This window comes from Heterocephalus glaber, unplaced genomic scaffold, assembly GCF_053883595.1.
Source record: "Heterocephalus glaber isolate CG9 unplaced genomic scaffold, H.glaber_assembly_v1.0 deba00000331, whole genome shotgun sequence".
NCBI classification, from domain to species: domain Eukaryota; kingdom Metazoa; phylum Chordata; class Mammalia; order Rodentia; family Bathyergidae; genus Heterocephalus; species Heterocephalus glaber.
The window spans coordinates 35,226,388-35,251,540 of NW_028258142.1; the positions used below are offsets into that span (position 1 = coordinate 35,226,388).

At 49.3% G+C, this 25,153-nt stretch overlaps 1 protein-coding gene and 1 long non-coding RNA gene across 3 annotated transcripts in view; one reads left to right on the forward strand and one right to left on the reverse strand.

The window, feature by feature from the left end:
- Ark2c (arkadia (RNF111) C-terminal like ring finger ubiquitin ligase 2C) overlaps positions 1–25,153 on the reverse strand; it is a 106,295-nt gene that overhangs the window by 71,403 nt on the left and 9,739 nt on the right. The gene's annotated exons all lie outside the window — the stretch shown is intronic.
- Positions 1,034–8,594, forward strand: LOC110344016 (uncharacterized). Its single transcript, XR_002386285.2, has 4 exons — positions 1,034–1,152; positions 2,785–2,959; positions 3,920–4,164; positions 8,440–8,594. It is a non-coding gene; the product is annotated as an uncharacterized LOC110344016 (long non-coding RNA).

The window sequence follows — 25,153 nt, forward strand, 5'->3', positions numbered from 1 at the left end:
CCACCCTGCTGCCCTGATCAGCACTCCCTGAAGGGCCCTGTGTGAGGACCAGGAGTGCCACACTCCAGCTTTTGAGGACCTACCAGCAGTCTCTAGTCACTAGCTGCTGCCTGCTGGGAATGAGATGCCAGATGGGGGCTGATGCCCTTGACATCATCTAACCATCATAAAGAACCTATTTGTCCAAAACCCTCTTTTTGTTGTAAATCTTTCCAAAATATTGTATCTTCTGTAACTGCTCCCTTAACTAGAGAGCACTGAGGACTAAGCATGGGTCTGAGTTATCCTTCAGATGGAGTTTCATTGTCAGGTCCCCCTTCCTGGCCCAGCCTGTGCCACCCTGCCCCCTGTGCTGAATCCCATGGTCCTCCCTGCAATGGGCCCCCTTGCTGGCCAGGGACGTGCTAGGTTCATTCCTGTCTTCCTGACCCCACCTCCCCAGAATGTGCCCCTTTCTTGTATCCAATTCCCATTAGTCTCCCAAAGTCCCCCACTGAACTTTTGCTCCCTACGCTCCAACAGCTCATGGGCCTTGTCCTCCCATTGCTCTCTGGGATGTCCTGCTGCCAGGTGTGATCCTGTCACATCACAATTGTCCATTGAGTTTTGCCACCAAGAGGGTGGCCTGAGAGAATGACAGAGATGACATCATATCCTGGTCCTAGATCCTCTTAGCACTTGGCATGGGGCAGAGTCCTCAGCCACACTTGACTGTCAAGGATCAGAGATGGAGAAGGGCCAGGCACATCCTCCAATCTTGAGTCTAAACATGATTTTTTTTCCCTAAACCAAGAACAGAAAAATTATTTTGAGGCCTCCACTTTCTTTTCTCTTTCTTTCTTTCTTTCTTTCTTTCTTTCTTTCTTTCTTTCTTTCTTTCTTTCTTTCTTTTCTTGCTCCATCTCTTTCCCTCCCTCTCTCTCTCTCTCCCATCATTACTTCTTTCCTTCCTTTCTTAATACCTGGATAGAACCCAGGGCCTTGCACATACTAAACAAGCTCTCTACCACTGAGCTACATCCCAGCATTTTTTTTTTTTTTTTTTTGAGAAAAGGTCTCACTAAGTTGCTCAGGTTGGCCCTGAGCTTGAAATCCTCCTTCATCAGCCTCCCAAGTAGCTGGGACTGCAGGTGTGTGTGCCACTGTGTCCAGGTAAATTTTCCTGTCTGTAAAATGGAAATAATACTGTCTCCCTACCCTTCACCATGAGGATAAGGACAAGATGTGAACCCCTTAGCACAAGACAAATATGCTGCATTGAAAGTCCTCACAAATGCTAGTTGTTTGATTTCTTCCTTCTGTCAGAGCAGGGCAGAAAGTGGGAATCCCAATGAGTAGATGACCCTGGAAAGATGCTCTGGGGGAAGAGGAGTGGCAAGGCCTTTTTTTAGCTTCTTCCTCTTGAGGGAGTCCTATCAGAAACTCCTGTCTCCAAAGGCCCTTTCAGAATCATCTCCAAGTCTGGGGTCAGAGGGATGGGTAGAGGGCCAGGAGCTCTCTCAGGAATGGGTTCTTGGTGTTAATTTGTAGTAGATGGGCCCAAGGGAGCCTGGGCCACACCTTGACACAAAGATTTAGGAAGAGAAATTAAACAAAATCTCCCTAGCCTCATAGGATGTGCATGTGAAGTTTTACTTTATCCACTGGAACCTGGAAGAAAAGCTGGACAGAACAAAGTGAGGTGGCCTAGAAAACCAACCCCATCTCACAAAGGAGGTGTTCCCAGGCCCAAATCATCTGGCTAAATTGTGTATCGGGGTGAGGGAGGGGAACAACACCTCACTGTCCAGTGGAGGGATTCTGAGGCCTCTGTCACCTCCCCTGACCCTCAACCATTTCCTGGAAGCTGTCCTGTCTGACCCCCTTCTTCCTACACTGTACACTGCTTTCTCCCAGTCCTGTCTTCTCCTAGCATATGTGTAAACACACACACACACAAACACACACACACACACACACACACACACACCAGGCTTCTACCTCCCCCTTTTCTCAGCTTTATTTTCCTGCTCTTCCACCAAGTCCTTGCAAAGTTTGTCCCTGCCTCAGCCCCACCCCATGGGGATGCTGCCATCTTGAATACTCCCCAGGTGGCTCAAGGGTATGAACATCCACACCTTGCTGCTGCTTCTTCTCCTTCTCCTTCTCCTTCTCCTTCTCCTTCTTCTTCTCCTTCTCCTTCTTCTTTTTTTTGTACCAGGGATTGAACTCAGGACCTTGAACTTCCCAGGCAGGAGCAGAGCCACTGAGCTACATCTCTGGCCCCACACCTTCCTTCTTGATACAATGACAGATTTCTTATTTCCCAAACGGTATCCACATTGAAGGGAGTAGACTTTCAGGTCACAGAAGCCTGGATTCAAACCCTATTCTGCCACTCAGTTGGGTGAACTTGGTCAGATAGCTTCATTTCTCTAGACCGTAGGTATCTCACTCAGTATAACACTAAATCACATGATTAAATGATATTAAAAAAAAAACAAGTAGGTACCACAGTGCCTGGAATATAGAAATGATGATAGTTTAGCATTACTATGTGTCATGTGCTATTCTAAACTCTACATGTATTAACTCCTCTAAGTTCTCCCAACATCCCTATGTTATCATCATCTCATTTTAAACATGAGGGCGTTGAGGGTCAAAGAGGTCAAACAACTTGCTCAAGGTCACATAACTAGTGAATGGCAAAGCTGGGGTTTGAGAGTAGATATTCCCACCCCAGGGTATGATCTCAAACCTCACAGTAGACAGTACACACTCGCTGTCTCCCTTCTTTATTCACAGCCAGGCCTGGCACAAAGTAACTTCCTCATGACTCACTATACAACTGAACAAGACACAACTCCACAGAGTTGCACTGAAGAGAACAGAATTCAACCACCTTAGGATGAAGTCCAGCCAGTCTCTCTTACATGGCCCAAGAAGCCAGGGACAAAGCCCAGGCCACACTTTGACCAAGGTAACTCAATATCTCTGCCCACCGGAAGTTGGAGACACTCATGGGGTGCTTCCTGCTCCTGGATCCCATGACCAGGGCTTGTCCTGGAAATGCTAGTTTCCTACCCAAAGGCCCTGAGTGTTTAAGATGGTAATGTGGGGAGAAAGGAGGGGTAGGAAGGAAGGCAGAGGGAGGAAGAGTGTGTGCTTCATCTAACGTATTTTATTCTCTCTGCAGGCATACCCTAATCCATTCTCAGCCAACAGATAGATGTAGGCAGGCAGGCCCAACTTATGTCTGAGAATGACCCACTTAGTGGTTTTCCAATAAACTTAGCCTGGGAAGGACTTCTTTGCTTCAGCAAAAGGGCTCATGGAAGTTGTCCAAAGAAGCAGATGAGCTCTAGAGCCCTGGTTTTCCACTATTACTGTGCATCAGAATTAACCATATGGATTCTCAAGTGCACCAAGGGATTCTAATTCAATAGCTCTGGGAGAGGCCCAGGAAAGTCCCCAGGTGAGGGTGCTACCTAGGAGATCACACATGGAGAGTCATTGACCTTAGGAAGTGGTTCTCATCCTTCACTGGAAAACAGAACTATGTAGAGGATGGTTAAAGTACAAATCCCTGCCCCACCCCAGCCCAGCTGTACTGAATATCAAGGAGTGGAACCCAGCAATCTGACTTATTCAAAGCACTGTATAGATTCCAGTGTCCAAGAAGGCTTGAGAACCATACCTCTAACCTGATATCCAGAGGTCTGGGTATGGTCTTGACTGTAGTTCAAGGTCACAGATTGCTGGTGAGAAGCCAAGACCAGTTTGGTAGAGTATGGTGCCGAACGTCATAAAAACAGAACTTTCTCAAAAATTTTAACCAAGGTGGGTTTTAGAACTCAGACTCAGGTCTACCTTTTCATTGAAACTATCTGATTATGAGACTCCTCTGCCCTTCAGTAACCAACTCTACCCTTCTTCACAGAAAGTGAGCGAAGGCTTTGGCACTGATGAACAGACCCAGAGCCACTTCTCTGCTAAGCAAGAGCCTGCTGCCTTTCCACATCACTACTCTAGACAAATTGTTCCCTATCACTCATGCTTAACATTAACACAATCCTCCCAATTTGAGCTCCAGTCCCAGACTCCTAGAAATCTCTGAATTATTGAATTTTAAGCCAGATGGAAACCTCAGGGATCTTCTTGTTTACCCAACATCTGGAGAGCCAGGTATGACAGCCAGGAATGGGAGAGAAAGCAGGATTGAACTGGTTGAATGAGAAGCTAAATATCCCATAAGGCTCCAGGGAAACTCCCCAAACTCTACAACTGTAAGGAGAAATCCCACATCCCCCAGCAGACAGGCAGCCTAGCAGGGGCCTTTCATCCACTTAGCCTCAGTGTCTTCCTGTTGTGTTTGCTTTGTAAGGTTCATAGTGTTGTTTTGCTTGGTGATTTATTTCCCTTTTCTTGTAAATTAAGTATATGATGCATTTCCTCTTGGTGTGAATCCCAGAAGCCCAATGGGAGGGCTGGGCCCTAAGCCAGTGCTAGAAAGCATTTTCTTTCCAGCAGGACATAGGGGGCCTTTTTACTCAACTTAGATCTCTCTCTGAGACAGTTTTGTTTACTCTTGCTTCCCTGACTTATGATGGCCAGCCCATATATGTGTGCTAAGTAAATAAATGCGTGAGTGATAAAAAATGAACTCACCTAATCTCAGTACCAAGAAGGGTAGAGAAAGATTTCAAGGGAGAGTTATGCCCAGTCTGTCTCAGAAAGAAATGCCTTTCTCCCAGGTTAGAAACTTTCCAGAATCCTACTGTTCTTATCTCTGACTACTGCATTGAATAACCACAGTCCTCTGAAGAAGTTCCCCACTCTACACTACTGTTCCATCCAGTGAGAACACAAGAAGCCCAGTGAGTGACTCTCCTGACCCTTGGCCAAGTTCTCTGGGCTCATCAAGAGATGAACTTCAGCATCTGAGGGAGCTGTTCAGGAAAAACAGGAAGTCCTCTTGGGGCTGGGCTGGGCTGGGCTGGGGACCAAGGGAGAAGAGACAATGTCCATTGTTCCCATTTGTTTCTCCCTGCTTTGCACATGTCACAGAGCTCTCTTAATTAGGCTCCATTACTTGCTCACAAGATGTGAGCTATCCTTCACAAACAACTGTGACTTCCTTCAGGGCCAATCCCCAGGTTCACAACTCTCCTGTGGTCATTCCAATCCCTGCCCACATCCCATAGTGCTAGGTAAATCTAGCCCCACAGTTGGAGCTTGTGTTATTCAATAAAGACATGGAACCCAAATGGGTGTGGTGGTGCACACTTGTAATCCCAACACTCTTGGAGGCAGAGGCAAGAGGATCACAAGTTTGAACCCAGCCTGGGCAACTTAGCAACTTAGAGCCTGTCTCAAAATAAAACATAGAAAGAGATGAAAATGTAGCTCAGTATGAAGATTCTGGGCTCAATCCTCAGTACTGCAAATAAAAACAAAACAAAACAAAAACCGGATGTGGGACTCCAGAAATAAAGTTAGATGTCCTAAGGTCATAAAATGAAAAAGTACCCAACAAGATCTCAAACTCGGAGGCTTCCATATGTATGGAGAGCCAGCATTCTTGAGACAAAATAAGTATCTCTACTCACTTAGTATAGAAAAGTCTCCTTCTAGAGATAGACATTGGTCATCTCCAAATCAGAACCCCTGGGTGTGTGACTCATACCCAAGAATGAGTGGGCAGCACTGACAGGGAACTTGAGTCTCTGAAGAGGCCACATGTGAGCCTCAAGGCCTGCATGGAGCCACCTGCCATTCACACTGCCTCCTCTCCAACCCAGACCTAGCTCCCAAGGAAACTCCACTCCCCTCCTCTAACAAGAAGGCAAGAAGCTACCTAGAGAGGGAGTGGCAGGAGATGCAGGGAAGGCGGTAAAGCAGGAATATCAGAACCAGATATGAGAGGGCATCAGAAGCAAAAGGAATCCCAGAGATCCCCACCATCACAGAGGGAGAAGAAGGCCTCAGAAAGTCTGAGAGGGGCCTATCCTCAACCAGAGGACTCAGCTGTCTTTAATCATGGGCCAGAGCTCTTTATCCACCCTGAAGTTCTCGGAAACCTGGCCCATCAGTCAGCCACCTGCTGAGGCCTTGGGCCTCAAGCACAGAAAAAAAGAGACTTGGAAGAACTTATTGAACTGATTTTCCTAGTGTTTCCATGCTTACAGGAACCATGTGATCCTCCAAAAGGGCCACCTCCGAGCAGGCTGTGAGCACAAACTGTCAGAGGAGGCCCTAAGGGCGGAGCTGACCCAAATGACCCTGTAAAGTCACCAAAGGAGACACCATGGGGCCACCAGCCTTCCCTGTGGCTGCCTCTGAAGAAAACAAAACCCAATGGCAAACCAATCCTAAAATCTAGGCATCAAGAAGAAAATGGAGGGGAGAATCTTATAATTAGGGGTCAGGGTGGCAGCCTGAAGTCACAAGCCCAAGCGGACACCTTACTTATGTAAGGGGACACCCGTACCTATGTGTGAGACAGGCATCACGAAAGGTGCTCTGGGGAACCCCACAAAAGGAGCCCCTTCTCTAGTTGCTTTAGAGTGTGTGATCGTCTCTGGAGCTGTTCATTTCAACCTTTGTTATATCACATCCAAACCTGTACTGTTTAATGCTGTAAACTATTGTGGATTTTTGGCCCAAGCAAACTTGGCTAGAGTAGAAAGGCACAGGGCGGGGAGGGCGTTGAGGAGGCCAAGAAGATCCTCAAAAAGCTTTTGTTCTCAGAAAACAGGTTTATGAACAGAGTGTGGGACTCACATGCAGGCAGTCCACTGTTTCGTGTGACTGCTTCAGTTCTGCTCAGAAAGGCCAAGGAGACCTAAGCCAAGGAGAGATGTTCCTTGCCTTAGGGGCATTTACATTCAGGCTACAGAGGAAGGCAAGCTCCTCCAGCAGCTTCAAAGATTAGAGAAGGAAGGAGGTTCTTGGCTGACAGCACAGCAAAATCACATTTATTCACATAACATTGCTTTAGACAGGGTTGTAACTGCCATCCCCTCAGCCCACAAGTAGTTACTGGGCCAGGCACTGGGGAAACAGAAATGAGCAAATGAGACAGAATGCACACCCTGGAGAATTCCCACTTAGGGGCAGGAGAGGCTGCCCTGTCTTCTACTCTGCATTCTTCTTGCAGATGTGGAAAGATCTCTCTAGACTCCACCTAGGAGCCCTGGGATCTGGCTTTGCTACTATCTTGTCCTATGAATCTTCCTTTCCTTTGACATTCAGTTTCCATATCTGCAAAATGGAAGTAAACATATCTCTAAGGGTCCTCTTGGCTCTAGGATATTGTGTTGCTATACTTTAGAGAAATGACCAGAGGGGACTGTGGAAAAGAAAACCTGCTAGAGCACTTTGAACTTGTTTACTGAAGGACAGTTGAACTTGGTATGAATCTTGCAGGTCACTCTTTAGTTTCCTGAAGCAGGCTCCCAAAGGTCACTGGGCACGGCTGAGATACCCTGTCTGTAAATAACAAGCTTTGAGGTTCTCCTTAGTCTAAAGAAGAGGGGCTTGGCCAGGGCCCTATCCATCTGAGTAACCTCTATGGTGCCCTTCAGGGTTTCCAAGAGCAGACAACCCTAAAGCCACAAAGAGGAGGTCTAAGCGGAATCCTCAGCTTTGCTAATGAATGGGCCTAGCCCCTTGGGGCCTGCAAGGCATCCCTACACACTGTGCCCCAACTCACTCCACTAAGCCAAGTCTCTTGTGCAAAGTATGTTATTCCCCTTAGAGGCACCCTGAAGAGTCATCTAACTGGCTCTAAGGCAGTAGCTCTGGCCTAAGAAATTCAGGTAGAGACCAGCTTTCTCTTAAAATCCTAAATGGAAAGCCAGACTCACCAAGAACCCATCCCAAGAGCCTGCTGGACCCAGCTCATGACTTGCTAGAGAAAAGACTGGCTTTAGAGAGGGAAGCTATAGTCCCGACCTGCTTGTCGCCTTGGATTTACCCCCAACCCCAGAGCCTGGGACCTCCCCATGACACTCCCACATGAATGGGGCTGGGGCTAGGAGGGGTGCCTTTAAGAAGACAACCATAGTCAAACTCAAGTTCCATTTTGCTTGCTATCTAGAAATGCCTTTGAAATCCTTCAGGGACGTAAATGAGCTGTTATCTTCAATGCTGCTCTATTTCTTAATTTCTTTAAGTGGGGAAATGGGGCATGAAGTAGATAATAGGATTGTAGAGATTTGAGCTAACAGGGATCTTCAAAAGCATATCACCAACCCTCTCATTTTCTAGTGCAGATGTCTAAGGTCTGGGGAGGGTCAGAAATTCTGTCACTCAGGAAACACACAGACATCAAAGACAGAAGTAACTAAGGCCTCCAGCATCTGTGCTAGGACCTGGGGCAGGGGCAGCCCAGGTACCTTAGCACCTGAGGGGGGCAGGCTCATCTGTGGCAGTCAGCTTGCTTCATTCCTTCCGTAGTCTGTGTCTTTACCGACAACACTGGGAACAACGTTAATGTGGATGAAAAGGACAAGAATAGGATGACCACGACCGTCTTTGGAAAGGTCCAGAAGAAACTGTGGAGGATGACTGGATGTCCAGGCACAGAAGAGGAAGCCTTGCTTGTCACTGTGCACACTCTCTGCCTCTTTTCGGGTATGTATCATGTTGCTACAATTCCCAGGCACACATTAATATGAATATACACAACCTACATATGCATGTACATACACAGGTGATGATTTATATATCATCATAAATATAACTAATTTATGTTGGTTTTTCTTCATTTTCAGAAGAGAAAGTCTACAGAAACTGAGTTAAAATTTCACTTTGGAGAACTAGGTTGACGCCTTATCTTTTCTCTTCATATTCCCATCCCAGTTTGGAGCACCCCAGTTACCCCAAGGACTTCACAAAGCTAGATCCTGCATTGACTGGACCAAAAGTGATGGAGTGCAGAAGTGCATCAGAAATATGTATTCATGCTCACCCAAGCTCTGTTGCCAAACAGTGGAGAGACCTGGGGCAGATCACCCTCCTCTTCCCAGCCCATATCCCACCTGGTCCAGCCGCTGGTCACTGAGAGGTTAACTGGAGGCTGACAATTTTCCTGGTTGCAGAGAACTCCCTTGAAATGCAATGTTTTATAGAAGGCCACTTGGAGAACAAAAGGAAAATTGCCTTCTGTAGGAATGAAGCCCTGCCCCGGGCCCCCCCTCCTCCACAACTCTGTAGTACCAGAATCCCAGAGAGTAGGTAGAGCACCCCAAGGCTGGACAGCCTGGCCACCCCTCAGAGTGGGCCCTGGGCTACCCCTGGGGCTCTCCCAGGTGGAATTCTGTAGCCCATCTCCTGGACCAAGGGCAGATGGGCCCGTCTCCTGTGGCCCACAGGTGGTGAAGGCAGTCTGGGTAGGTAGGGCTCTCACACAGCTCTTGGTCTCCTATCCCCAGGGACACTCTGAAAACTTTCCTATGTCAGGACCTTTTCTCGTACTGCCTGATACTTTGGCCCCAAAAGAGAAGAAAAGAGAAAAGGGAGAGGGAGGACAGGCTAGAGAGCAGGAGTTGCCATGGAAATGTCTTTGAGAAAAGGACACAACCAACCCAAGACTCCAGGGCTTGTTTGTAAATGAAGGATTTGGAATTTTAATTGCATTTTCCTTAGGAACCCTAGGTTCCCAGGTTCATCCACCAAAGCAGAAGACTGCTTTTCCAGTCTGACCTCCAATTTAATCCCGGTGGAGACCATATTCTAGGTTCCTCCATGGCTGGCCACAAACACATCACCACCTCTGCTCTCATCCTAGTAGCAGAAGGGAAGGAACACACACACACACACACCCGCCCAGTGCCCTCAGGATTCTCAGAGGAGAACGCCAAAGAAGGAAAGCCCCTCAGTGAACCATACTAGAAAGGAAGACAGCTCTGTTTGGAAGTCCCCACATGGACTTGTGAGGGCCTCAAGGGATACTGAGGACCTATCAAGGGATATTCATCTGGACTAGAACATGCCTCGTTCATTAAAATACTAAATAGCTTATCATAGTAGAGGCCTTGAATTGACCCCAAATATACTTCTTTCCATAGTAACAGAATCCCCATTCTTAGTTGCCAACATGGACAAATACATTCCCTGTTTCCTTTGCAGCTAAGTGTGACCATGTGACTAACATCTGCCCATCAGGATTTAGGGGGAAATGGCACATGTAATTTCTAGAAAGTGCCTTAATTTCAAGAGACATCCCCATCCCTTTCTCCCTTGAATTTGCAGGAATGCACAAACAAGAGCTGGAGCTTTAGCATCTTGGGCCATGAGTGACTTCTGGAATTGAAGCCATGAATGACAGAGTAATAAGTAGAAGTAAATAGAAGGCGTCTTGGTCCTTGTGATCATGGGACACCACACTGTCCCTGAAATGCTACCTCCAGACTTCTTCCCATGTAGGTGAGAGGACTAAACTGTAGACTTTAACCCAAATTGAATGCTAGCTAACACAATGGACATGGAGTCCATCTAGTCTCTCAGTTCTCGCATCCCCATTGCTTCAGGCACTAGTCTGCTCTCTATTTTCAGACAAAGGTGAGACAAGCCAGGAGTTCCAGCCTCCAAAATGCTACTCCCTCTGCCCACCCTCAGCCTGGCTAATGCCTCTTCATCAGCGATATCTCCCTTCACATGTCACCACTTCGGAAGGCCTTACTGACTCCAAACCAGCTGAAGTCCCAGCTACACCCTTCCAGAGCTACCTGAATTCCCCCTTTGTAGAGTTCATCATTTGTAAACTTCTTCCATAAGATCTGCTCTTCCCAGCAGACTAACCATGACCTCTGCGGGCAAGGAGCAGCCTGCCTTGTCCTTCCTGAATCCCTGGGCCTGACATTGTGCCCCATTTCCCTGGGAGGGAACTCAGATTGTCACATTGAACTGCACAATTCTAGCATCTCAAGGCTATTGGTCTGTCCTCTCATGTAAGCCCTGGGAAGCACGTGGCTCTCACTGCCTCCACCTTAGGGAGGACAATGGAGACCTAGGAAAGAGAAAGGGACCTGCCCAAGTTCAGTACCAGAGCTTAGGCCCAGGTCTCTTGACCCACAGTGGTGTAAAGAGGTGGAGTCTAGGGCTGTGCAGGAACAAAACAGGGGGCTGAAAGTGACTCCTACTTATTGCTCTCATCTCACTGCGGTCTTTAAAGCAAAGCAGGTTCTTGCAAGCCTGCACTCAACAGGCCCTTCTCCAGACACCAGGAATATAGTGATAAACAAATCATATGTCACATGACCATGGCTTCTCCTGAGATAATGAGAAGGAAAGGCATGGGAAGAGGAGCTGGTCAGTGTGAAGACAAGAAGGAGAGAAAGCAAAAGTCCTGGGTGTTTGGGGCATGTCATCAAGGGCAAGAGGCCCTAGGCTTGAGCAAAACATGCTAGCTCATCCCACAGGTCCAGGTGACAGTCACTCCTCTCTTCCTCTACTGCTGCTGTCCCTGAAGGCCAGATCTGTCAGGAGTTGGGGAAGGACACAGAGGAAGGTTGAGAACCCCAGAACCAACACTCTGTTCAGGGAGGAGCAAATGTGTGACCCAGGAGATGTGTGGCTGGCTTCCTAAGTGTGTAGCCTTGTTTCACTGGACACACAACTCTAGAAAATGACTCTGCCAAGTTCTGGGAGCCTGCTGCTACTGCCATGCTCACCCTCTCTGTCATGCTCACCCTCTTCTAGTATCCTCCTACTCATGTCTTGAACTCTCCCAAACCACGGAGGCCACCCTGTCCTGGAGCCTGTGCCTGCTGCCCTAGACTGCAGGGACCGCATCCTCCTCTGGGCCTGCAAGACTTGTCCTGGTCATAGATTGAGTTGTGTCACCCAAAAAACATAACATTGACATCCTAATCCCAGACCTTGTAGAGGTGAGCTTATTTTGAAATAGAGCCATTGCTGGTGTAATCAAGAAGGTCATGCTGACAAGTGTCATTGTTAGGCTATGTGTAAATCCTGAGACACACAAAGAAAACACCCTTTGATAACAGAGCTAGGGACCCTGTGGAAGTGTCTACAGGCCAAGGGACTCCAAGGATTACTGGCAATCATCAGAAAATTGAGGGGACAAGAAAGGGGTCTTCTCTGCTGCCTTCTTAATGAGCCAGTCCTGTTGACACTTTGGTTTTATCCTCCTGTCTGGAACTGGGAGGTGATATATTTCCGCTGTGTTGAGCCACACCATGGTGGGGTTTAACTGCAGCAGACACAACAAAGGAACACAATTCTCATCATGGATGTCCTGTCTCCCTAGCTGGACGGAGTCTCCCAAACATCAGAAGGGATCATGCTCCTCTCTGTGCCCTAGGCATCAAGCCCTGTGCCCCTCAGTGAGGTGGGCCAGTAGTTTCACTGGGCACCCTGAAACCCTCGAGGTTCCTGCACAGCCACCCAGGATTCTGGAAAGGAAGTCAGGATTCTGGAAAGGAAGTTCATCCAATGCATCACCACCTCCTCCAGCACAGCCCGCCAAAATCAGTCTTCCCTGTGGACTTGTCTATCTATGAAGCATCTGTTCACTCTGCCCCCTTGCCAAGACTGTAAGCTCCATGAGGGCAGGGGCTATGGGACTCTGTTCACCACAAAATATGCCGTGTCTAGCACAGTACTGTATACTTAATAAATGAGTCATGTCCCTGTTACCTCTGGGGAAGAGCTTGGGGCCGAGGTGAGAGGAGCAGAAAGAAACTCTTCAGTGATGAGTCTTCCATACATCTTATGTCTTTCCTATGGGTATTTCTTTCTTCAAAGACAAGACACTGAGTACATATTTAAAATTTAAATATGTAACAACACAGATTGCTACCTCTGAGATGTGGGCCTGGGGTGGGACCTGAAATGTGGATTTCAGCAAGCTTCGAGGTTAACCTAATGCCCACCAGGAGAGTTAGACACAGCTGGTTGTCCTCAACCTGAGTCCAGCGTGGCAGCTCAGGGCACTGGCTTCTGCCTTCCCCAGGGATCCTTCTGGCTTGGAGAACATCTCTGTATCCTCTGGAGTCTAGGTTTCTCCCAAGTGTGGAGCCACTGTCACCTGCACCATAACTAGATATAATTGAGGTTTAGACCCGAGGTGGGAAGTCATGGGAAGGAGAGGAGACAGCATGAGAAGCACATGGCAAAGGTGGGGAGAAGAGCTAGGAGTAGGGAGCCTTGGGCAGGTGCCGAGGCTTGGGTGCCCTCTCAGCCTTCAGCAGCCTGTGTGTTGGGCTAAGCTCCTGGAGGCCTAGAAGAAGCTCGAATCCTCCCTGGCTTGTGTTTACAATGAGCACAGTCCTCCCTCAGAGTCCTCTGGAGGTTGTGTTCCAGGATCTCCCAAAGATTCCAAAATCTGAGAATGCTCAAGTCCTTGTTTACAATGGCACAGTGTCTGCATATAACCTATCCACGTCCCCTGTGTACTTCAGACCCTCTCTAGATGACTTGTAACACTTACTACAATGTAAAGGCTGTGTAAGTCGTTGCTAGACTGCATTGTTTCGGGAACAATGACAAGGAAAAAAGTCTGTACATGTTCAGTACACACCTGTTTTTTGTTTTCACATCTTTTCTATCCAAGGTTGGTTGAGTCTGTGGATGCAGAACCAACAGTCATGGAAAGCGTAAGTGTACTGTACTCTGAAGTGTCCACAACACACCAAGCTCACGACAAGAAAGGCAAGACTCAACCCCTGGATCTGCTGGGCTCCCTCTCTCACTGCCTTAACCTTCGTGTGGCAGACATCACAGGAAGCACAGGCCTCTTTCTAAGTGTGAGACATAAGCATGCACACCCTCCCTACTCTCCTCACCAGCATCACCCACCTCACCCTGTGCCATTCTGCATGTTTGTACATGTCACTGCTGGTCTGCTGCCTACTGACCCACCTACTTGCTTGCTGTCCTCCTTCTGCACTAGAATGTAAGCTCCATAATGTCAGGAGCTTTCATTGCTGGCTTCCCAACACCTAGAACATTTCTAGAACATCTGCAGAGTGAGTGGGTGAGTGAGTGAGTGAAGAACAATAAGGCAATTTCCTTTTCAACTTTTGTATAGTTCCTAGCACAGAGGAGGGCCACAATAAATATTTGAGTAATTAATACCAGAGAGAATAAGGGAGAAATTTGGAGCAAGGGCCACATTGAGCTAAGCTCATCCTGGCCTAGGGCCGAGGGCCTTGAGATCCTGCCAAGGACCAGACTGATGTCTGGCACAGCAGCTCCATCACCAGGCCATGCTCCACCCACCAGAGCCCTTCCACATCTTTGTCATCGTCACTGTCATTGCCATCATTGTCTGTGGTGGTCACGCGTTTAGTGTGGTGGGGTCAGAGTGGATATGTAGGTGCAGTGAGTCACACAAGGCTTTGGATCATGTGTGCAGAGCTGGGTTTAGGAAAGGTCTCAAGGGGCAACGAGAGGGAAAGATGGAGAGAAAGCCAGGAGTTCAGGCAGGTTCGGAACCCAGAGGATAGCAGGGGCCCTGATAAAGGACATCCCAGGCTACTTGGAGAAAGTGGCTGCTGGAGGAGCAAAAGGAGGAACCAGGATTCCTGATGACCACCTGGGTGTCCAGGAGATTGGTGGTCCACAGAGAGGCACAGGAAGGGGCTCATACAGCTGGTTTGGGAGCACAAGGAAGATTGAGGAAGTTAGTGTTTTCCTAGAATACTAACTCTGGGCATTTTTTTCCTTCCCACTCCTTTTTAGACAGCAAGTATCTCCTGTGACCTTCACTAGGGGCTAGAGAGAGAAGCAGAAACAAAACCCTCATCCTTGGACCAGTGAGGAGCCCAAGTTCCTAAGAAAGGAAACCAAAGCTGGTCCTCATCAAAGGGACTTTAGGATTCTGGTCTCCCAATTCAGTGGACTTCCACGCACTCCAATGTGTTCACCCCAGATCCTTGGGTCAGGTTAAAAATGTCAGAAACAAGACAGAGGAAGATATCCCTGGTGAGAAAGTAAGCGAGGTCTTACAAGTCACAAACTTGGCACTTGACATTTGCCTTTGAAGATTCCAAAGATTTATTTGTGATTCCCAAAGCTTTGTATATGGAGCCCATAAAAAAAAAGGATACCAAATGGCTTCAACCCTAAGCGGCCATCAATTGCATGGTGCATTATCACTTTATGAACCACTAAAAGATTTTTAGGAGGCAATTAAACTAAGACACATTGTCGTTTATAAGGCACATTCCAGTTTCAAAGATTATGACATGTGGACATGTGGACGTGTGTGCATCTTAGAATGGTACCAATGCCACAGCTGACAGGAGTGGCATGTTCTTTGAAAAGCATCAGGGAGGAACACTGGAGATATTCTAACCAAGCCCCAAGTCTCTTGTAGTCTCTCTGTCCATTTGTGCCTCAGACTGAGAAGAACTCTCTCTCATCAACAGCACTGCTGAGCTTGGCACTACAGACCTTGGGCTCACATCCCCCCAGCCTGTCCTAGGTGAATGAGGAGCCTCGTGGTTACACCTGGGTGTCTAAATAGTCCCTGACAGTTCAAAGACCTGTATCCGAATGCCCACCCTCACCCTAGGAGCTGTATCCGAATTGCCCACACTTGCCCTTGAGTGCACACCAGTGAGCCATGGAGCTGGCTGGTATCTGAGCCCAGGCCCCCAGCCCCGACCATGCAAAGCTGCTGCCCCGTCACAGCTGCGTCCCTCAGGAGGAAGTCGCCCTCCACTACTGGTGCATCTGACAATGCACATGGCCTTCTCTGGACTCAGTGACCACAGTGTGGCAAGAAACAGTATCTCATAATCGAAGGCAAAAGGAAGAGTCGAAGTGGGAGGCAGGGTCAGTTTTTTCTTTTTTTTTTTTTTGGTACCGGGGATTGAACTCAGGTCCTTGTGGTTCTGCAGCAGGCAGCGAAACCACTGAGCTAAATCCCCGGCCCCTGGCAGGGTCAGTCTTGTGGCTTCTGCCCTCCTGGTTCAGGAGATGTGGGGAACTGGGTCTTCACTTCTGCTGAGTGACCATGGCAAAGTCCCTTTCCAGCCCTGTCAAATGAGGAGGCGGTGATGGGCCAAACAACTCTGGGGTCTAGTCTAGGCTAAAAACAGAGCTGGGCCATGATGAACGGGAAACAGGATTACCCAGCAGGCCTAGATTCCCTTCCTAGAGCCCCTGCTCAGGACACCAGCCTCAGGGCTCTTACCATGGACTATATTTTTGGTTATTGCTTCCAGAGCCATCTCACTCCTTCAGAAAGGAGGACTGGGGAAGGGGCTTGGGGGCAGGATACAGCCCTGCCTAAGCAGCCAGATTCCTGGTCCTCCACGTGCCAGCCACTGTCATCTGTCTCTGTCACTCCCACTGTGACTCACAGAGCCCTCCCTCCTCCTTGCTTCCATCTGTAGAAGGATGGGATTTGGGGGTTTTAGGCTATGTCCCTTACCAACAGCAGTGGGGCAGTGGGGCAGTGAGCAAGCTGGCAGTCATAGAGTGCCTTCAGCTTGCCAGGCACCTGTGCTAAGAGTGACATGGGTCTCATTCAACTCACAACAACCCTCTCAGGAGGTTACAGACCCTCATTCTCACCCAGAACCTGGCCCAGAATCCAGACACTGTACCAGATACTTTCTATGAGCTCTCACCAAATCTCTCCAGCAACCCAAGGGTGAGGTCACATTCACATTCCCATCTCTCAGATGAGAAAACTGAGGCACCAAGAGATTAAATACTTTGCCCAAGGAAATAAAGCTTTAAGTGAAAGTCTACCATACACTATGCCCTGAGCTGCTACTGAACAAAGATGGGTGAATACAGGACCATCCTGAACCAGGAGCAATATAAGGCCTGATGTATAAGTCCTAAGAAGCAACTAAGGCAGAGGCAATGCATTGTCATCTGATGTTTGTTCTCTCCTCTATGGTAATGAAATCTCCAAATTTAGTTGGTCATAGGGCATTTCAGAATAAAGACCACACTTCCCACCCTCCTTTGCAGCTAAGTATGGTCATGTGACTCTTTCTGGCCAATGGGACGTAAGAGGGATGCTATGCCTTTCTCACCTTCTCCCTTCTTCAATCCTACTGATTGGGAAGTGAGCTTGGGGTGAACCATCTTGGGCTATGCATTCTAGTGAAAGTGGAGCAACAATGAGAGAAATAACAAAACTAAAAAAAAATACAATTTTTTATCCTGTAAAATTATCTTTTTTTGTGAAGGAAAAATACAGACTTTCTGAGACAAAACCTGAGAGCATTTGTTGCCAGTAGAACTGTCTTGCAAAAAATGTTTAAAGAACTGTTTCAGAAAGCAAAAATGATATAGGTCAGAAACTTGGATTCTACATAAAGAAGGGAATTAGAGAAGGAATAAGTAAAGGTAAAAATAAAACTTTCATTTTTTTTAAAAAAAAGAAAGTGGAGCAACAAAAGAAGAGGCACCTGATTCCCTAACACCAAGTCCTGCCTTCCACACCTGCTCAGGACCACTGACTTTAGGCTGTTCTGAGAAAATTGATATCCCTTTAAGCCACCTGTTTCCAGCTTCTGCTACTAGAGCCAAACTTACATCCTACCTAATAAGCCTATTCTACTCCACTAGGATGTAAGAGTCTCCATGGCAGGTGTTACCAGATTTGGGAGTTCTGGTCCATGTGAGTTAAGCTCAGTAAAAGGGTGATGTGTGGCCAAAACATCACATGCAATGGAGGGCATATTTATAGAAGTGGAGATTCTAGGATAGAGTCTGGATGAAGTCCATACTGACTTCCTTCCCATTTAATGGGCTTTGACTAGCTGAAGCCATTGGAGGAGCCTTCTGGAAGGGCCTCAAGGCACCTAAGGAGAGGAAACTGGGGATGGTTTGCCTACCAGCTTCTTAGATGTCTCCAGCACCACCCTGCAAAGGCTGTGAAAGTGGGGCTGGCACAGTTGCACAGCGGCAGAGGACTTGCCTAGCTTGGTCGAGGCCCTGGGTTGCATCCAGCATTGCAAACAGAACAAATGAAAATACACTGGAAGAACTGATGGTGGGAAAAGGAAGGCCAAGACCTGGGAAGCAGAGGGCATAGGGCTGTCTTCCCACCCCGGGTAGTGTAGAAAATAGGCCACGGGCTAGATTGCCACCTACACCACTGACCATCAGGGCAAAACAGGCTCTCCTGCCCCACAAACATCTCCCCCGTCCAGCTGCAGTGTCAGACCTGCCAGGCTACCAGGGGAAGAAGATGCCATTGCAGACTGAAGGCTACTTACTCGAGAGTCCCTGGGGAAACATCCCCTTCTGGAGGGGGAGACTGCTCAGGTACATGGAACAGAGCAGCCACCCACCAGAACACTCCCCTCCACAGCTCCTGGCCCTCAGTTCACAGGGTTGCTGGTGTCTGCATTCTTGGAGACCCCTGTCCCAGTAGTTTTACTGTCTGCTGAGAGGTGCAATGTCTGTGTGTAGCAGATTCATAGCTGGGCCCTCTCCCTAGGGGAGGGATACCACCTTGGGTCATGGAAGGTGCTCAAGGTTGGATTTGAACCCCAGCCTCAGTTTCCAGGCCCTGTCACTGACAGCCACCTCTTGCGACAACTCAGTTATCTTATCTTTCAATTGGACTTAATAAAAAAGCAAACCAGAAATAAACATCAGAGGACAAAGAGATGATGTCTCAAAGTTCCTAGTGTGGCACCCACAGAGCACACTTTCCTGCTAGATAAGAAGGAACTGGCTGCCAGCAGAGGAATAACAATGGTGGGTCAGCTCTGCAAGTGGAAGGAGACACCCTCTGAAAACCTTACCATTTTGCTCAAGGGTTCAAACTCCTTATCTGTTCTTTGGCAGCCCTTCCTCCTGTCCTTTGTGATCAGACATTCAGAGAAGGGTCTGCCTTTGGAACAGGGAGAACTTGAACTTCACCTGCCTATCTTATATCCCACCCCTGCTCCCAGGCCTCCAAAGACCAAGCCCCACAGAGGCAGGAGTACATGGGGCTGCGGTGGTGACCCTGTAGGACCAGAGGAATCTATAGTTTAAGAAGTTTCCAGATGATTCTTAGATAGTGTGGACTCAAGAGGGTGAAGCCTCTGGCCAGGTGACCCAAGGTCTTTTCTGGCATAGATAACTGTGCTCCCTGCCTATCCCTGGCTCTGCGGAGCAGTCCCCTGCCAAGACTCTCCCCTCCACACATGAGCACTGGGGCCTCCGGCTTGCTCTGGGAGCTCCTGGCCTCAGCGCGGCTGTGTCCGCAGTGATTTATGACTGTGACTCCCACATGCACTCTGGGGCAGAGGGACCCAGCGCACTGTTCACAAATTAAACCCAGCCTCCTCTCCTCCCAGGTAATGGCCCTATCTGATGACAGAGGATCTTATAAACAGCTATCGTCAAATTAATCTCAATGTTGGAGAAATAAAAGCAGCCGTAAATAAGACCGAGTGTGCCTGGCTCACCAGCTTGTCAGGACACTTTATAAAACTGAGCAGCAACATTAATATCATATGGTCTCTTTCATTCCTCCAGCCACCTGGGTGATAGAGGTGAGTACTAGCTGAGGAGTCTTCCAGCTAGTAGGACTTCGGCCAGGGGTCAGGCCCACTGCTGAGGATGCCAGGAGGAGATGCCAGTGGAACAGATTAGCCACTCCCTAGCCCTCCTGCTTCTTCTTCCACCTCTGCCCACACTCTCTCCGTACCCACTTCTGGGGATCCTGGTGTTGGGGGCCACCAGGCACTATTGTTCCTCTTCTGTATGTGGTACTAAGGATTGAACCCAGAGGTACTCTACCACTGAGCTAAATCCCCAGCCCTTTGTATTTTTAATTTTGAGACAGTCTTACCAGGTTGCCCATGCTGACCTCGAACTCACATTCCTCCTGCTTTAGCCTCCCAAGTAGCTGGATTGCAGGTATGTGCTACCATGCCCAGCAACAGTCATGCCTCTTGATGCCCCTCATGTGGCCTCTATTCCCCAGTGCCCCCTCCCTGCTGACATGGAGCTCATCCTCTGTCCCAGCTCAAGATCCATCTCCTGGAAGCCCTCTCAGACCACACAGCACCTCAAGGTGCTGCCTTACCCATCACAGTGGAAGCCACACCAAACTAACCATGCCTCCCTCCTTAGCTCCCAACCAGCCACCACTCCTCCTGTGCCTCAACAAAGGTCCATGGGAACAGCAGAGGCCTGAGGATGGTGTGTGGGCCCCTGTGTGCTAGAGCTCACGGCACCATCCTGGCTGATGGCTGCACCTCCTTGTTGAATATTTATGATGAGAATTCAGTGACAGTGGGGTCAGGGCTTCACAGGGACACACGTGTCACATCAGAGAGGAGGAAGGGAACCCTATCTGGAGACAACTAAGCTTGTACTAATGTGGATAAGGTATGAGGGGTACGCTCATGTGAACCCATGTATGTGAGCAACAAGTAGTCGGAGTGTGGAGCCCTTGTGAGCAGAATTAACACCCTTACCAAAGAGATCCTCCCCTCTTTTGCCATGTGAAGTTACAGCAAAAGACAACCATCCAGGAAGTGAGCCGTTGCCAGACACAGCACCTGTTAGTGCCTTCATCCTGGACTGTCCAGACTCCAGAACAGTGACACATGAATTTCTGTTATTTATAAGCCACCCAGCCTCTGGCATTTTGTTTTTGCAACCTGCAGGGTCTAAGACAGTAGCTAAGGATGACATCCCTGGGACAAGGGACCTTGAGAGAGCAGCCACATTTTGTGGCTTTTGTGTTCTTCAGTGTTCCTTCCCACATAATATAATGGAGGTCCTATGGACCAGTCTTGAGTTAAATGACCCACTTCCTGAGGTAGCACCTCCCAAACTGCTCCAGGCATCAAGTTCAAGGAATGTTTCTAAAAGTGACACCCACACACACAGAGCTCTGTGGTCGGATAGCTTTGGGAAATGCCACTGTGGCAAAACCAAAGGGCTGTCTTTATTGCAGACTTTAGCAGCGCTTTTGGTGGGCTAACAGACAGTGGCACTCTCTAAGATGAGACGTAGTGTGAAGCATCTCCAAATTGTCCAAGCATGTAACCTTTTTGCAGAAAGAATTTTTAGCAGTGCTTGGGGCCCAATGTTTGGGTGGACACTGTGGAAAATTCCTCTACTTCAAGGTCAGTTCCCCCCCCGCATGTTCCTGGAAGTCTCCCAGACAACCACTGCCCTGCTCCTCCAAAGCCCCCACCCTCCATGAGAGAGCATGTTACCCTTTACTGTGAAGACATTGGCCATCATTGGTTTGCAGGAGGCTGTGGTGACTCCTACTTCGTTTTCTAGTTCTTCAAGGGTAGCATCCAGCTCTCACCTTTGGCCCTTTGCTCAAGACAAGTCAAGGGTCTGAACAGATTATGAGCACTTGGCTCTCCACTAAAGCCAATTGGCCACCAGCAGTGCTGACCAGTAGGCACAGTTGACCAGTAGTGCTGGCAAAGCCCCAGCTCCTGGGCAGGACATTAGCCTCTGCTCCTTGGCAGGTTCCCTATCTCTCCTGCTCAGCCCCACGCATCCTTTAAGACTCACTCAGGCATCAGCAAATCTGGACATTCTCTCCCCCAGGGTGTCTCCCCAGCTAGAGAAGCACCTAGTTATGACTCAGAACTGGACTTTCAGAACCTCCACACATCTGTTTCCAGCCCAGAGAGGCAGGTAAGGTGCATGGGAAAGTGCCTGGCAAGGTGAGTGCTACATGAGTATCTGCTGCTGCTCTTGTTTTGTTGTTATCCTCCTGTCCCCAGGGCCTGGCACAAGGCCTGGTCCAGTGCAGACACTTGTGGTACTCAGAGCACAAGTGCTAAATGAGCTGAACAGATCCATTATCGAATCTGAGCCTCCTTTTTTTTTTTTTTTGGTACTGGGGATCGAACTCGGGTCCTTGAGCTTGCGCAGCGGGCGGCGAAATCACTGAGCTAAATCCCCGGCCCTGAGCCTCCTTTAAACCACAGTTGGGGGTTACTATGATTATTCCCATTTCACAGACAAAAACATTGAGCCTCAGAGACGTTCCCCCCACCATTGTTTCTTTATCGCGTTCAATGAGCCTCCAGAGAGCCAGCAGGAGGAGTCTGCAAGTGACGACCCCTAGCAGGTGCCCACATATAGCAAGAGCAGCTCACTCTGTACCAAGGATCATGGTGGGCACATTACATCCACATCTCACTTAACCCTCACTCAGCCCAGCAGGTGAGAATTCGCACCCCATTTTTGGAGAGCAGAACCAATGCCCTAGGAATGTGGCCCACTCTAGAGGGAGGCCACAAAACCCTGCTCCAGGGCAGCCTCACCCCTCCACTTGGCTCTCTTCGGAGGGACAGCAGGGCAACCCACTGGAGCAGTCTGGCAAGGCAGAGAGGCAAGAGAGGAGGCAGAGAATCACAGCAGGAGAGGCCAGGGAGGCAGGAGAAAGGGGACTGGGACAGTGGGATGACAATGAAATGAGAGGATCCAATGCTTCAGAAAAGAAAAAGAAAACTCAGACAAGGGTGACAGCCACAGGACTCAGACATTCACCTCTTGGACGGGATCTGGAACTCTGTGGGAAGGGGCCAGGGCAGGGCTGACCTGACCACTGAGGCAGATCTCCTTTCTCTGGGGCAGCCTGTCTCACCTCCTCCAGCTCTGCTCCCAACCTGTATGGGCTTCGGTGACCTCTTCCCACCCTGTGTACCAAGCTACCTCCCACCTAGCTGGGCCGCACTTTCTAGCCAGCATGACCATTGACTTGGTCCTTGGTGTGACCAGATGTGTGCATTTTCCACCCACTTCAGGAATGTACAGGGCTCTCCCAAGCCACCTGCTGTCTGTACCTCAGTTGCCCACATCTCAGTGGATTCTTGTAATTGCTTAGGCAATTAAACTGCAACCTGCCCAGCCCTTTCCTATCTGCCCAAGTCCCCTAAGGACCCTAGCTGCACCTGGCCTGATCAAGCAGGTTTGTGCATCTGCAGAGGGGGAGGAGGGGTGTGTGGATGGGAGTTGGGAAATGACCATCTCTTGCTAAGTACTTCCTAGGATTTTGTGTACCTCATTCTTTACATGCAACATAATCTCTTTCATCCTCACCTCCCCATGACACTGGTATTAATATCAATTATCACTATCTCTTCAGAGGAAGAGAGATTCAGCAAAGTCCAAAGTCACCTAGATAGTAGATGACAAAGCCAGATTGCCTGATGGCAAAATCCGTGTATACTTTGCTGCTACCACTTAGTCCTCCCTCCCGCTCTGCCCTGAGCCCTTTCACCAGGAGACTCAGTAAGCACAGTCCTTGCCCAGTCCTTGCTGGGAGCAGGCCCCAAAGTCGGTGAAAACTAATGGAGCCCTTTGTTTGTTTGGAATGATAAAAAGTGTAAGAAATAAAATGGGTGATGGTTGCAAAATATTGTGTGTATTTTTCCTACCATTGAACTATGCATTATAAAATAGCTAAAATGGCAAATGTTCTGCTATTGATTTTACCACAGTGTCCAGGAGAGCCCTACACAGCATTGCAGTGGGTTCGTCTCCATGCTCTGGCCTCCTCTCCATGTCACCACATAATCTGCAAGCCTCCCCCAGGTATGTGTGTGCTACCGCTTAACCCTGACAACCCCGGCTCGAGCTGCCAGGCTCATACTGTTTAACAGACTGTAATCAAGAGCCAAGGAACCCTCTGGCCCTCAGTAGCACAAACCTGGGTTCCAACCCTGCCTCGGGCTCTGGGAGCCAGCTTTTGACTGCCCGTTGGACAGCCCAGGTCCCCAGTGCTGGGAACGAGAGGCCTCAGGCCAACCCCAAAATGCTCCCCACACTCATCCAGGAAGCACCCACATTTGGGAGGAGTGCAAACGTGGGACACAGCTTGAGCTGAGTATGTCACTTAGGGTCTATAGATTCACCCAAAAGTTGGCGAAAGAGCTGCATCTAGAGGTATTTAGCTTCTCCCCAGTTGAGAGGTGAAACTGAAAACTGAACTATTTACCCTGCAGTGGGGCCAGGCCCTTTGGGTCCTCAGAGTCAAGGTTCTGCTGACTGCTGAGCACACATCTAATAGCCCTCCAGCCCCTGCAGTCTGGGTGCTCCCTGAGGGAAGCAAACTCAGACTTGGGGAGCACGTGGGATGGGTGAATGTCCCTGCTGAGGAGGGCCTGGGCAGTGAGCACAGAGCCAGGCTCTGGCCGCCTCTCCTCCCTTCCTGTCCTGCTCCCCTCACTCTCTCCAGGAAGTCTGGGCTGCTCAGGGACCCTTTAGGTGGACCCACCATGTGCCCGGCTCTGATCCCGCCTTCTCCTCCTCACCTGCTGGGCAGGACCAAGCTGAGGCCAGCCAGCTATGGGTCCCTCACCCCAGGTGACCTGCTTTCTTCACCCTTCCATTTCCCTGGATATCTGGATCCCCTGGGTTCAGCCAGACCCAGCCTCCCTCCCACCACCTCTTGCTGTCTGTCCCTTTGAATTCTGTGGCAGGTACAGCCCAGTCCCCAGTAGCCTCAGAAACACCTCAGCCAGAGAAGACAAGCAGGGGTTGCCTCTCATGCACCGCTTCTCTCCTGATCCAGCCTGACTTACATCTCTGCCCACCAAAAGTGAGGCCATGGCTGACGCACCCTGGTGTCCAAGATGAGGGGCTCTGGTGAGCACTGACTGAACTGGGGCCATGCCTCTCTCCCAGCTACCTCTGGGGTCTCCTCCCTCAGCAGGACTGGGGACACTCTGGGCCATGGGGTGGTTGCAGAGCAGGGAGCCTTGAGAAGAGCCAATTCTGTAGACCTAGGCCTCCCCTTTCTCACTTGCCTTCCTCACAATCAAAATGTAGCTCTGGTCAGCAGCCCCATGCCTCATGCTCCAGGGAATGAGCCCATCGTGAAGGCTGAGGGCTGTGAAAAGGCCAAATGAAAGCCAGCACCTCAAGCTCAGGAGTCGGAGTGGACACATTCACCCCTCAGCTCCCACAGACCTTGGGAGAAGCAGTTCCTCTAAAAGGTAGGTGGTACTGAGGGACAGACAGCCCAGAGGAGTTCTCAAGAAGAGGTGGCACAGGACCCTGGCAGCTGGTAGGGGAGACCTGGGGCTCAGCCAGCAGCAGGGACACAGAGGCCACTGCCTCCTCCCTCCCACCTTCACCCCCCAGGGGAGCAGCAGCTGTTGGGGCTTCCTGCCTTCTCTGAGACAGGTGCTGGCTGAATTCTTGCCTCCTCCGCTCTCGCTCTCCCCACCTCAGGCACAAGCTGACTCAG